The sequence below is a fragment of the Aptenodytes patagonicus genome, chromosome 3, assembly GCF_965638725.1.
Source record: "Aptenodytes patagonicus chromosome 3, bAptPat1.pri.cur, whole genome shotgun sequence".
NCBI lineage: Eukaryota > Metazoa > Chordata > Aves > Sphenisciformes > Spheniscidae > Aptenodytes > Aptenodytes patagonicus.
The window spans coordinates 3,210,972-3,225,261 of record NC_134951.1 but is presented as its reverse complement, the minus strand read 5'-3'; the positions used below and the strand labels follow the sequence as shown (position 1 = coordinate 3,225,261).

Here is a 14,290-nt window from a genome sequence, read left to right as displayed (position 1 = left end):
ATTGAGACTAGATAGAAGGAGGACATTGTGTACGCTGAGGGTGGTGAGACACTGGCCCAGGTTGCCCAGAGAGGTGGTGGATGCCCCATCCCTGGAAACATTCCAGGTCAGGCTGGACGGGGCTCTGAGCAACCTGCTCTAGTTGCAGATGTCCCTGCCCACGGCAGGGGGGTTGGACGAGATGACCTTTAGAGGTCCCTTCCCACCCAAACCATTCTATGATCCTATGAACTGTGTGGCAAAACACTTACTCTTTTGCTCTTTTTGATATTAACTGCTTTGCTGATCCAATGCTTCCTTTTTCCCTCCCGTAGGAATCCTAATCCTTCTGCAGCCCTTACTGCCACATGACTCCAGCTTTAGGGAACACATCATCCACTGAAACACAAATGTCAGAAAAGGTTCGCATGCAACCCAGCGGAAGCTAGATCAAGCCACTACCGCCGTACGGTAGCAATTTTATATACAAAAATGAAAATATTTTTTACACTGCTATATCACTTCCCGGGGCTAGCGTACCTGCACTAGGAAATGGCAGTTTACTTTGCATAGGCAACATGACTTTTATGTACTACTTATAACAATGCTATTGTCATGTTGATACTTGGTACACCAGGAGCAATGAGAAGAAACCTTAGGCAGGGTTTCTGCACATCCACAATAAATTCTCATCTTGCTATAGAGAGTCTTTGGATGGCTCCTTTGTTATTGCAGAAAGAATCTGACAGTGTTGATAACGACACAACCCTGTATCTTGCAGTGCCTTTGAAAGCTCAAAAAAGAACCTGTCAGTTCAAAAAGTAACAGAGAAAATCTTCTTCTGACTTTAAATCACGGAAAGAAATCAGTGCATCCACAAAAATAGACAAAAATGCCTTGAAAAGCCTTTGAAGGAACAAAGAACTAGCAATAACAACAAAAAAGAAACAAAATTCTTGCTGCTTTTTAGGTGACATACACAAAATCCAGCAGTGCAGAAGTCAAAATGTTAAAATTTGTGCTAGTGCCACAGAGAACCCTGAGGGAGCTTACATTAGCACAACAAAAGTTTGCATATATAAGCTTTGATGAAATGAGTATGCACTGTTCTGCGCAGAATATGAAGTTACAAAAGGTGTCAAAACTGCTGTGAAGACTATTCTGATGATGCCTTTAATGGAACAGAGAAAAAAATTATTTGCTAACATTTTACAGCCTCTTCATGCTAGAGAAAACTGCCTGGTACAAAGAACAATAGTGGATCTTCCTAGTTGATAGCACAAAATCTTTTCCAGGTCTTTAAACTAGGTACCAGTCACTAATGAGGTAGTCCCAAAATCATCATGGGGATACAAAAAACCACACTAAAAAGAACGCTTAGGAATAATTTAGATATACCAGTGCTAGTTTCAACACTCTCATAGCAATAATCTTTATCTAGTACACCTCTGCCTTACTTCCCATGCCAAACGTCCAGGTACCGCTCAAGATGTTAACAGCGTAATTAAAACACAGCTAACTCATTTTGCCAACTACCAAGAGAAAAGGATCTTAGATTCAGGATAGCAGGGAAGGAATTCTGCGAATGCAGAGCTGTGCTGAACTCTTCACTTAATTGAAAGCTTTTAAAAGGTTTCAAGGTAAGTAAGCGCCGTGCGGTAGGATTTTAACGCAGAAAGACAAGGCCTGAGTGTCTTGCCAATGCTCGTATTAAAAACATTGAGCGCAATGTTCACAGCGCGCTGTGAGATTCAGACATGCCTGCCATTCAAACTGACAGAAGATATGAATAAAAACTCCCATCGGCTGCTCTGAGCCATTTCAACAAGCCCTGTTTTTCACAGCATCACTCTATTCAAATAAGTCATTCAAGTCATGTTAAAATCACAAAATCAGGTGCTCAAAAGTTTGGAAATGCCAGAATTATGACTGTCCACATCTATTACAGTACTCCTGCTGTGGGCAGGCATCACGATACAGGCACAATTATGCCATTAGTTTTTCTCCGGCAGGACCTCAGCTCTGTTTTGTGAATAGGATTTTATTCAGTACTTCATTTTATCCCGGTACCTGCCTGTATATCTCATAGACTGGATAAACTCTTCGCAGCTACAGCTGAGAGCACCCAAGCAATTGCTCTGCCAGAGTTGCAGGCCCCCAGCTCACTTCCTGACCTTCCTGGTCTCGCGGCTCACAACAGTCAGCTTTATCCACCCAGCCCAAACCAAACTTTGCACCACTTAATGGTCACCAATGCAGAAAAGTATTCCAGCAGCTTGTATTTGTTATAAATGAATAAATAAATGCATTGCAGTTATTATTCAAGCCGTTTTATTTAAATGCTCGTTCCCACGGACTGCCAAGAAGATCAAAGTAACTTACCAAAACTTTTCTGAGCACAGGACGTAAAGCCGGGCTCCACGAATCACTAATTGGGTCACGTGGCGGACCCGCAATATCTGAATTGCAAGCAACGTTACATTTCATCTTACCAGCTTCTTGAAAAACACAGGCCTACATCCAGCAGCCTGTCCTGGTTTCGGCAGGGATAGAGTTAATTTCCTTCCTAGTAGCTGGTACAGTGCTGTGTTTTGGATTTAGGATGAGAACAATGTTGATAACGCACCGATGTTTTAGTTGTTGCTGAGCAGTGCTTACACTAGTCAAGGACTTTTCAGCTTCCCATGCTCTACCGACTGAGCAGGCTGGGGGGGCACAAGAAGCTGGGAGGGGGCACAGCCGGGACAGCTGACCCCAACTGGCCAAAGGGACATTCCACACCATATGGCGTCATGCTCAGTACAGAAACTGGGGGAAAGAAGAAGGAAGGGGGGGGACGTTCGGAGCGATGGCGTTTGTCTTCCCAAGTCACCGTTACGCGTGATGGAGCCCTGCTGTCCTGGAGATGGCTGAACACCTGCCTGCCCATGGGAAGGAGTGAATGGATCCCTTGTTTTGCTTTGCTTGCGTGCGTGGCTTTTGCTTTACCTATTCAACTGTCTTTATCTCAGCCCACGAGTTTTCTCACTTTTACCCTTCCGATTCCCTCCCCCATCCCACCAGGGGGGGGAGTGAGCGAGCGGCTGGGTGGTGCTTAGTTGCCGACTGAGGTTAAACCACGACACAGCCCAAGGACTGAGCTCAAAGGAGAATGTGAAAATATCTGTGCCCCTCTTCCTACGCAAGCCTGGAAGCCTTGCCAATCGCAACTTAAAGAAATAAAATTGGTATTTTTCTTATCTGCTGTCTACACAGTGAGTAATTAAGTTGCAAAAATGCCATTCAGTTTGATTCGGTGAATAACTAGAAATTCAGGATTCTGCAAAATGCGGGGTTTAGGGCAGAAGTTCAGGGTACTTACTCAGCACAGTTCCTTACCCTGTGTTTGAGAAAGGGAGCAGATTTTTCAAGATGTCAGTAAGAGAAAAGAAGACAGCTTGACTCAAAACTGCCAGACAGTCTCTCCTTTGGGGAGACGTCAGTTGGTATTTGTACGACAGTATTTAGGCAGCTTCCAATCCCAGATTCAGGAAAGTCATATTTTGAGGCATATGCTATGACTCCTTCCAACCATCCCATAACTTCGTTGAAGTCGTCTACAAGACTGGAGGCAATTAATGAGAATTGTCATTGTGTCCTCAGAAAATTATAGACATTACTACTCAAAACATGACGAATAAGATGCAAAAAAATTCATAAAAGGCAACATCATGGGCTCAAGTAATTTTAAATGTGCAATCACATTTCAAAACCACCCACTTTACAGCAAACGCATAAATATACAAAGTAATCAATTTTATCAGGTAGGTGGCAACATACAAGTTGCATCTCAGGGATGGTTTTCAAATTAACTTGTCATTTTTTTAAATTACAAACACTAGTTTATGCCATAATTTAGTATACCGTGAATAGTGTATCTAAATAAATGTTCACTTCCTGTCTAAATATGAAAATAATGCTTTTCCTATCACATAAAACTAATTATTGTAGTTTTGCATGGCAATTTTTTTCAAAATTGCATTATGAATTATTCATGATGCTGAGTTTAATACAGTCATTTTAATGATAATAACTCATCGAAAAAGTTTTTTAAGAAGAATTAAACACATCTTTAAACAAAAGAAGCAAAGACTACCAAGTTAAAATCATTCTTTCAGTAGTTTTAGAGAGATTAAAGCTACAAGCAAATACAAACTCGGGTCTCTTCAAAACCAGGCAGTTATTTGGATTCAGGGTGACACTTCCAGCCACAGTAAAATTAACATGTAAAAGCTGTGCTAAGCTAGAACAAATGCAGAAAATATTTCCTTGGAAGTACAATGTCGAACTGGCTAGGTGTCAACTATTTTTACTTCCACCTTCACAGACTTTTTTTACAATTTTCTTTGCAGTGTATGATAATAAGGGGAAAACGTGCATTTTGGAGATCGATGCTGAGGGAGGGGGCCAAGAGAGGAGAATGTCTCTGTATGACAGTTAATTGTCACAGTTGTATGTAGCAAAATCTTAACGTGGAACGCATGGTTTGATTTCACACAGGCTGGAATGAAGCAAACCCTCACCCCTGAGAAAACCACCACTTGCCCACGCTACGATTGTATCATGCGCGCACTAACATGTTTAATCGGGATATTTTGTGGAGAAGTGAAGCCAGCAAAGTCTGGTTTCCTCGTAGATTTGCAAACTTTGCTCCCTCCGCTTTCTCACTGATCACAGCTGCTCTCCAAATGTCATTTGACCTTTTTTTTACTGCTGAAGAAGCATATTGAGGCTAGTTTGAGGCCATGCTTGTGCTGATGAGATGGCCACAAGGACGTATCAATCAGCTTGCCAACTACCCCTGAAGCAGAAGAATTTAATGGCCTCAAGTTGCACCAGGGGAGGTTTAGATTGGACGTGAGGAAAAATGTCTTTACTGAAAGAGTGGTGAAACATTGGACCAGGCTGCCCAGGGAAGTGGTGGAGTCCCCATCCCTGGAGGTATTTAAAAGACGAGTAGATGAGGCACTTAGGGACATGGTTTAGTGGGCATGGTGGTGTTGGGTCAACGGTTGGACTCGATGATCTTAGAGGTCTTTTCCAACCTCAATGATTCTATGATTCTATGATAATTTCCCCACCTCTCCATCACTGTGAGCACTCACTGATCTCTCTCTTTCAAGTTATGCCATCCTTCCTTCAAATTTGCTTGACTCTGGCCAGCTGATCCAGAAGTTACTGGGAACAATGAGGGACAGGCATGAGGCACAATCACAGAAGCTTTGTTCGTTTGTAACACAGAGCTACAGGCTGGAAGCCTTTTCTTCCCCCTTGGGCAGGAGGAGATGAAGAAGAAATAAGAGAGAAACATACGTCCAAAATGCTCTGGATATTTAATGTCTTCTCCAAAGTCTTCTCAGTCTTCAGCCAGCAAAGGAACTGCGGGATAAAGTAACAGTTTTGAGGACATCTTAGCAAAATGGTGCCTCCATTAGGCTCCAGTGATCAGTGAGAGAACGTTACCATTTCCCCACTAAGAGGAAAAGAGGGTCGGATGGTCACACATATTCTCTACTACGCAGCAGTGATTCAAGTAAGCTTTCTGTAAGCAAAATAAGAATTTTATTAAAATTCTTTTGAAAAAAAGCTTTTTTCCTCCATTTTCCTGCAGTTGAACATATATAAAAGATCAAGATACGAGGATAGTGGATTGTATATTATCTTCTGCGTCATTATATCAGATCTGTCTATCAGAGTTCTTCTTCACCTGTTTCTTGTCACAGTTCATTATAAGGACCCGTTCTTTTATGACTAAATGATAAAGTATTATTAATCCTTACCAAATTTAAAAAAGAAGATATGATAGCATGAATTTAATAAAAAAGCTTTTATTCACCAAGGCATTTTTCTGAGAATATAAAATGGAATAGCACATCTCAGACTCTGTATGAATGGAAGCATATTTTCCTGAATGAGTTAAAATTTTATCTTCAGCCCCCAGTTGTACGATTCATAAAGACTAGATAGTCAAATCATTTTCAAAAAAAGTCAGATATTAAGATAAACACAATTCACATTGGATAGAATGTGATATATTGGATAGAATATTTTATATTCTAAGTTATAGTTTAATTGTTACTCTATTAGGAAGGGACCATCTGGGTCACTGAGTCCAGTCCCATGCTCTCAGCAATACACTGGTCATTTCATTTATACAATATTTAAGCGATTTGCCTTATTACTGCCATTGGAAGGCCAGTCCAGAACTTGACGTTTCTAACCTTTAGAAACGCTCTTCTAATTTTCAGGTACTCTTATTCTTGGTCACATCATGCCATGACCAGTGCCTGTATTCTTGGATCAGCACAGCTCTTTAGTGTAGGCAGTTCTTTCCCCGTGTTCACTGTATTGAGAGCTGATCCGAGATTTAGGCAAGAAGGCTTTGCAAAAGGCTGAGGGTCAAATTTACTTTTGGTGCATTGCCAAAGATCTTCTGTTATTCAAAACACTCAAAAATCACTGAAGTGAACAGAGTATCATTTACCCCACAGTAGAGCGTTATTGGAAGGTTTGTCTAATCTACCAATATAACATAGCTGGTTTGCTTCTGGGTTTGTTCTCCTACCTGTCAAAACTTCATCTTTATTGTCTTATTCCTGGACTTTCTCTCAGAGAAAAGAAGTTCCTTCCAAAGCAGGATGTGCTGGAGACAATTCAATCCAAAGTGTCATCCCTATGGCTGCAGTAAAAGTGCATCCACATTAAGCATTTTAGCTCAGAGAAGGAGTATGCTTTTCAGGCAAACCTTGTGATAATCTCCACTCAATTGCTGTGTTTCACAAGAGGAATGGTCTCTGAGTGCATGAAGTTGATTCCCCTTGGATAAAACTAAACTGGAAGATTCACCCCAGAAATGCACCTAATACACTCCAGCTGCAAATGGGTATTTAGCCCACGGGGCCAGACTAAAGCTAATCCGACATAAAAAGCCTTGAAATGTCTGCAGTGTAGACATCAGATCCTCAATGCCATCTAAATCTAAAAATCTGTTTCTATGGGTTTGCAGTAATTCCTCCTGTAGACTTAGCCAAGGAGATACCATGGTTGCCACCTCCTGCCCTGGAATATGCTCAGCACTATCCCAGCAGACCCTGTGCCTTCAAACATCCCCACACCGCATGGTTCTACAGAAGCACACACCTGTGGATTTGCAAACATTGTTCTGCCATTTGGACACCCCCTCTCTAGTTGTAATCACCCTCCAGAAAAGCATAACAGAAAAAAACAGTTAGCCAACTGCGTACTGAGGAAGTCCTCATGTGCACAGGGGACCTGCACCCACCCTTAAAAATAGTATCACAAGAACTGTTTTAATACAGTACATAGAGGCTGTTAACACATTGAGGGTAATACAGGCAATCCTCTGTGCTCACAACCTGTCATGCAAGAGGTTGCACAAGAGAACGATGAGATTAAAAATGTCTTCTGCACATACGGATCAAATAACTTCTCCCAAAACAGGTTCTAAGCTTTCAAAATATAAACCTAAACTCATTTTAAAGACTCCAGATACAGTAACAGTCCCCTGGGAAGTTGCTCCGTACTTAATGATCTTTGCAGCTAGCAAACCAACCCTTGTTTTAGAGATGAATTTATCTATCGTCGACTTCAGTCTTTCTATCTTACACTTTTCCCTGCAAAACTAAAATGCCGCTCATTAGTAGGAATCTTCTCCACATACAAGTACCCACATAGAAGGAGAGTTGCCTATCCATCTTCTCTTCACACAGAATTATCATTTGAGTTTTTCAAGACCCACATCATAAGGCTTGCTTTTCAGCTTCAAAATCATTTTTGCGGTTGACCTTTATTTCTCTTTGCTATCTCCACATCCTTCTCATTCTTGATGTAGTCTTCCCAGTGCTGTAGAGCAGTTCCAGGAACTATTTCTAATGATGGAGTAGCACTATTGCTTTTTTCCTCCATTAAGAATTATTACTGAAAGTAAGCCTTTTGGCAACTTTTTAAAAGAATTTATGGGCCGGATGTTCAAAAATAAAGTATTTGCATGCATAACTTCCATAAAAATCAAAATGGAAGATGGATGTTTACATCCCTTTGACAATCCGGTAGGCAACATCTCGACAGTATTTACCACTCTTAAACATGTTGTTGAATGCTGCAGTATTCCATTAATATCCTTAGCATGCCCACGGGAAAGTGCTATTTTCCTTACTGAAAATAATATATTCAAAACAGCAAAAGGTTTGACCACTAAGTGCAGATTTCACCAAGATGGCTACTCTACCAGCTTCCATTAGGCAGTATTGCTAATGCACATCAACCCCGTCTATCACATACTTTGACAGACGAAATGTCAGTCTTCTGCGCAGGATCCTAAGAGGAGTCAGATCCATTTTCGTTGCACCTTTATAAAATATCCCAACCACCAGATTAAGCAGAACAACTACTGATACCTCCAGTTGAAACCATAAGCACTCAGGAGTCATGCAGCCAGAAGGAAAACAAACAAGGTCTGTGACTTGGTAGCACAGTGGCCAGAAGACTTTATATTTTCCCTGTTATCTCAGAGAGGAAATTTCCAGAGAAGATACAAAAAAAAAATTTAGAACCACTGTTTCATGGCAATTTTAACAGGCCCTAGTTCTCCTCTAAGGGCTATGTTTTCACGCCACTCTGTGTTTGCATTGTGACCAGAGACTCAAGATACCCCAAGATGACCCATCAAAAAGGAGGACTGTGAAAACTCATAGATAAGTCAGCAAAAGAAGAGAGCTTACAGAAAAGCCTAATATTTATTTAAAAAAAAAAAAAATAAACCCACAGATATCCAATATTCCTTATACTCTCAAAAATTCTTTGTTTCTCTTCTTGGATAATTACTGAGTAACTAATGTGGACCTACAATGGCATCATCCCAGGGCTTTGCTTATATCCAACAGAGCAAGGTTACAGCTTAGCCTGTTGCTCTTCACACTACATAAACAGTTATCTTAGTCAATCACCTCTTCATGTCCTGCATGTCACATTTTCATGAAGCAGCATAAACGATGACGGCACCTGTTTTGTGGGTTAAATTTTCTTGTGTGCTTTTAACAGCATTAAATCTGATGTAAAGCAACTTTGTAGAAAGAACCTCCTGGAGTTGAGAATTCATTAGCATGCCAAAGGAACTTGTTCCAGCAAAGATGATTATGCAAATACCCCTGTGAGAAGGGGAAAGTTCTTTGAAATGTCTCTCATGGTTCAAGACAGCATCTTATAAAGTGTAGAACGATTTCTGAACTGCCCAGATATGCAGAATGAATAGATTCTCACATAGCTTGTCCCAGTTTTAACAGTATTACCTGGTGCACTCACCTAAAACATCTTTAGAAACTGGAATTTTTACTGGTACAGAGAAAATCAGTCTATAAAGTGTAAATAAGGACAAAGTGACATTCCATGAATTAAAAAATTTGCTCTCTGAATCGGTAAGTAGGTTACGTGACGTTATTAAAAAAAAAATGCAGAACAAGACCAAAAAGCCACTCAAACCAAGCATGACATGAAATGCTATGAAGCTGAGAAATCAAGACAATGTTGCTAGCATCTACGTTTATCAACAGTAACTTTTTAACTATCCTCATACACCAAAAGTTTGCAGCAACTACAGATATCAAATGAAAAGGTTATGTCTTCTTAGGTGCTTCTTCTGCTTCGTTTAAAATAAAACTTGCATTTAAAAGCAAATACAACTTAGTTTTAATATTAATGCTTACAAGCATCCGTGACGCAGGGATCATGTACTGGTAAGAGACAGAGTGAAAACACACGAGGCAGATTAGGCCAAACCTAAAATCCTGATAGAGTAATGTAATAGTAGAAACGAATCAAATGAATGTCAAGACCCAGATCAACGGTGAGTCAGAAATCAGGAATACAGGGACATTGTAAGTCACAGGTATAAAAGGACATTTAGAAGCTTTCTTTTAAACAGGTAGAAATTGATATTGGAAAAGAGGATATGTAAAGCCATGCACTGGTTTGGGGGAAAAGAATTCTGGGGCTGTGCATAGGTTTAATTTTTTTAATACATTTAGTATTTTAAATACACATTTTCGTCTCTGTAAGAGTTGTGGCATTATGATAGAGATAAACAATGCGCCGGTAGCCACGTGCCGTCAAAAGCAAAACAGGGTTTAACAGCAAATGGCCTTGAATCTTTGCAGATCAGCGGGCAACAGTACTGGCAATGTAACGTACCACGGGCAACATCATCCCTCACTCCCCCTGTCCACTTAGATCACCGCGGCGCAAACTCTAATCGCTGCTGTGAGCAATATCAGCGTCTCAAAGGCAAGATGTTGCTTATCAGCTATAGATTAAGGACTTCTGGTCTGGCAGATGGGGCACCTGGATGGAAGTACGGAGACCTGATTTCTGTTTCCAGCTGTGTGGGTGATCTCTTACAAAGCCTTGGGGAAGGAGCTTCTTGTCTATACAGAGTGTGAACTCATTGATCATCAGTTACTCATTGTAACTGACCCAAGTTACAACAACCACAAAGGGAAAACACGGTGAGGGATGAGCTGACGTACAGTCACCGCTGACCGCTAAAGACGGACGCTCCCCAGCACAGAGGGAGTATTTATTCTTGGAGTCTGTTTCACCCTTTCCAAGGCTAGGATGACCCGACAGCATGGATGACCTGGTATTATGTGGTTAAAAAATTGTGTTTAAGCAAAACCTCGTTAGCAAAATTCACCATTTCTTCCTGCACAGCTGGACTGCAGGGATCATAAAACAAATACTTTGGCCATTTCTCCACTAAGAAGTATTGAGAAAATACATAAAGTAGTTAGGAGTAAAGACTCTTTTTTAAAAATTTGGCTGCAGTTTTTCCAATTACTAAGAGCTTGAAATTAGTAAGTAAGTAGGGAGAAGTAGATTTGCCTATACTTCACCATTTTTTTTCAGATTGTCTTCTGTTGCTAGGAGACTACAATCCCAAAGTATCAATAATGATGAAGGACATTATATTAAATTTATCTTTATTTTATTAAAGAATGATCAAAACAACTTGTACCTTAAAAACAATGTAAACCAAAAATCTTTTAACTCAGAAAAATTCTAACACAATAACTCAATGTCTTCAAGGCTTGGTAACTACTTAAATGATGTGTGATATACAGCTCAGCAGCACACCGAAACAGGTCCAGCATATTTACCATGCAAAAATAGAATAAAAGAGATAATAAAAATGGGTGAAAGGTTTGTATCACCCTTGATCAAATAAAGCATCTGCTTCTGCCCATTAGAGGAGGACTGAGTCAGACGATCCTTATGTGAAACGACCACACAACCAGACATTGATCCAACATAATTATAGGATCATGAAAATGAGATGTAAGAAAAATTTAAAATGGGCAGCAGTGAAAAGTGTCCCTCTGCACCCGTAAGGACACAAGAAACCAAGTTGCTAAATAATCTCAACAAGAAGGATCCAACAGCAGCTCCGGAAAAAAACAATGCAGTGTTATAGATCATAAAACAGAGAAACACATAAAATGCTCTTCTGAACATGATACAGTACTGACATTATTTTTGCAACCAGCATCAAATGCTTTGCAGGATTCTTTATTTGTTGGGTGGATTAATGTTTTAAAGTTTCATTTTTAATAACAATACATAATACTAGACTTTTGGTTCTTCAGTATAAATGCAGAGAAAAACTGCAAGCTATAAAGTTGTGTATAGCTATATTAAAATTATGTATGCAGCTACAGTATTAAAACTAAAATATTTTTACGTACCGAAAAAGCCACAACTTCTGAAAAGTCAGTTTCTGCAGCTAAACATCAAAAAGAATGCTCAGATTTAAGAAAAAAAAGGTAGACAGAAACATGAGAAGGATTACAGGTATTGGGAAAATAGAAGAAAGTAAAAATAAGAGAACTGACGTTTCTTTGGGGTTTGATGATAAGTCTGTGAAGATTTTTTTAATTCAGACTAGAAGTTTCTCTTTCTTTTAGTAGGCAGCCTTTGATCCAACTGAAAGCAATTAAGACTAAAAGCAGGGATATGGTGGTGGTTAAATTTCTTCCCGCTTTTTTCTAGCGGCAAGAACTAGTGTGGTTGTGTGGCAAAATCACACTATACAAACACAAATCTCAGCTATGCAAATAAAATCCAAGAAGCACCACAACAAGAGTTCAATGCGCTTGCCACTCAGACTGAAAAACAGAGAGAGTAACGCAAAGTACAAACAGAAGCCCAAAACAATTTGGGTAATTTTAACTTATTTTTTCAGCCCCTGCAGGAAGCTAATAGGCATATTTGTCATGTAGAAGCACTCACTCATCCTCCAGAAATATCTACAGTCGATAAGGAGAGACAGACGTTTCAGTTAAGTTCGCTGCATTGGTCTCCAAAGATCTTCTGAGGTGACTAGTTCCAGTGACGACGCGGTACCTGGCTGAGGCACCCCGAATCACCGTGGTATGGCCATCTACTTTCTTTGAAGTGCCACTTAAAGCTCTTAAAGCAAGGAGTTCACCTACCATCAATACCTCACGCTTGCTTGATCCATCATTTCTGACAGGCAGGGCTCCCAAAAATGGAGGGATCAGATGTATTCAGCTCAGCTGAGTAACATCACTTGAGACTGCATCATCTTTTTGCCAAGGGTTCTATGTACACAAGCGCCTGGGAACCCTTAATAAGCTCAAATGTTAACAGCTTACTATTCTCATTTTACCGTTTGACTATTTTAATGCTTTTATCTTTGCTTGAATTGGCAACACGTGACCAATCTAGCAGAGTTCCCTCTCAGACGCATTTTCAGGATACACGTTGTTCACGGGAGTTGAACATGGTCTTCACCGCATTCTAGCCTGGACAAATTACGTGAAAGCCAGTATGGGGTAGTATAACCAACTACTACACAACTCCCTTGTAAATGTCAGCGTAACACTCTATTACGGCATCTGTACTGCTCCCAAAAGTAACTCTGTCGGAAGGAAAAGTCCCAAGGTTCATTTCAGTACCAACAAAGCTGCTACATCGCTGTGGTTTTCACTCTAACAGCTTTTGGACACAACTCACACATTTCTCTCACCAATGAATCATAAACTTCTCTGGTGAAAGACTGAACTAGAAGCATTAGTATCTGAGCATAAGCAATAATGGATTTATCATTGACAGATACACACCAGTGAAAAATTTTAGGTAACACAGCGTATCTTTTGCTGTCCTGCTAGATATTACCCTGATACATACCAAGAGGACAACAAGCGATAGGACAAGAGGAAATGGCCTCAAGTTGCGCCAGGGGAGGTTTAGATTGGACGTGAGGAAAAATTTCTTTACTGAAAGAGTGGTGAAACATTGGACCAGGCTGCCCAGGGAGGTGGTGGAGTCCCCATCCCTGGTAGTATTTAAAAGACGAGTAGATGAGGCGCTTAGGGACATGGTTTAGTGGGCATGGGGGTGTTGGGTTGACGGTTGGACTCGATGATCTTAGAGGTCTTTTCCAACCTCAATGATTCTATGATTCTATGATTCTATGACAATGGTCATTTTAAATACAAACTACAGAAAAGTGATGAAAGACCTTTTGCCATTTATGGATAAGATGAAGCTACTTAAAGGCTGTTTAAACTGTCACTTCCATATCATAATCATAATCAAGGTACTGTGTGCATTTCACAATATAAGGAATAAGGTGGGCCAGCTTGCCAACAAGGATAAATCAAGATGTATATACAGTTAATGAAGAAATAGACCTCTTGCTGCCAGAGGCTTCACTAAAATAAAAGCCATAGGGGATGCCATTTGCGCTTGCATTTGTGAGCTGTGCATGAGTGTTCTTGGGCTGAATAATGAACCTCCTTGCTGCATTGGGGCTGGTTTACAGTTCATGGAAGCAGTTGCTTTGTATTCAAATGTAGTATTTTATGCAAGCTTTAAAAGAGTAAGATTCTTTTCTCTTCACCTTTATTGAAACCTCTTGATATTAAAAATGTAGGCATATCACATGCCGTAATTCAGTGAAGCTGTGTACTAACGTAAGATATAAAATAAAACCTTGCCGCTCATGCCTACACGAATTGTTAGTGTATTAGTTCTCTTTCCAGCACACTAGGTCTTATGCACTGAGAACCTGGGGACACTGCTAACATGGAGACCCACAGAGGGTTAACTGCCTCCCCTGGGAACTGCTCTGCTTATGTCAATGGTAATGAGGAGGCCGTTCGCTGGTCGCCTTCTTTTGGGGGGCTTCCTCTGTGGCTCATGACCTTAAAATGAGTCCCCGTGAAATTCCATGTCT

General features: G+C 40.4%; 1 protein-coding gene across 1 annotated transcript in view; it reads right to left on the bottom strand.

Annotated features, from left to right (window-relative positions):
* MSRA (methionine sulfoxide reductase A) overlaps nt 1-14,290 on the bottom strand; it is a 308,215-nt gene that overhangs the window by 245,962 nt on the left and 47,963 nt on the right. The gene's annotated exons all lie outside the window — the stretch shown is intronic.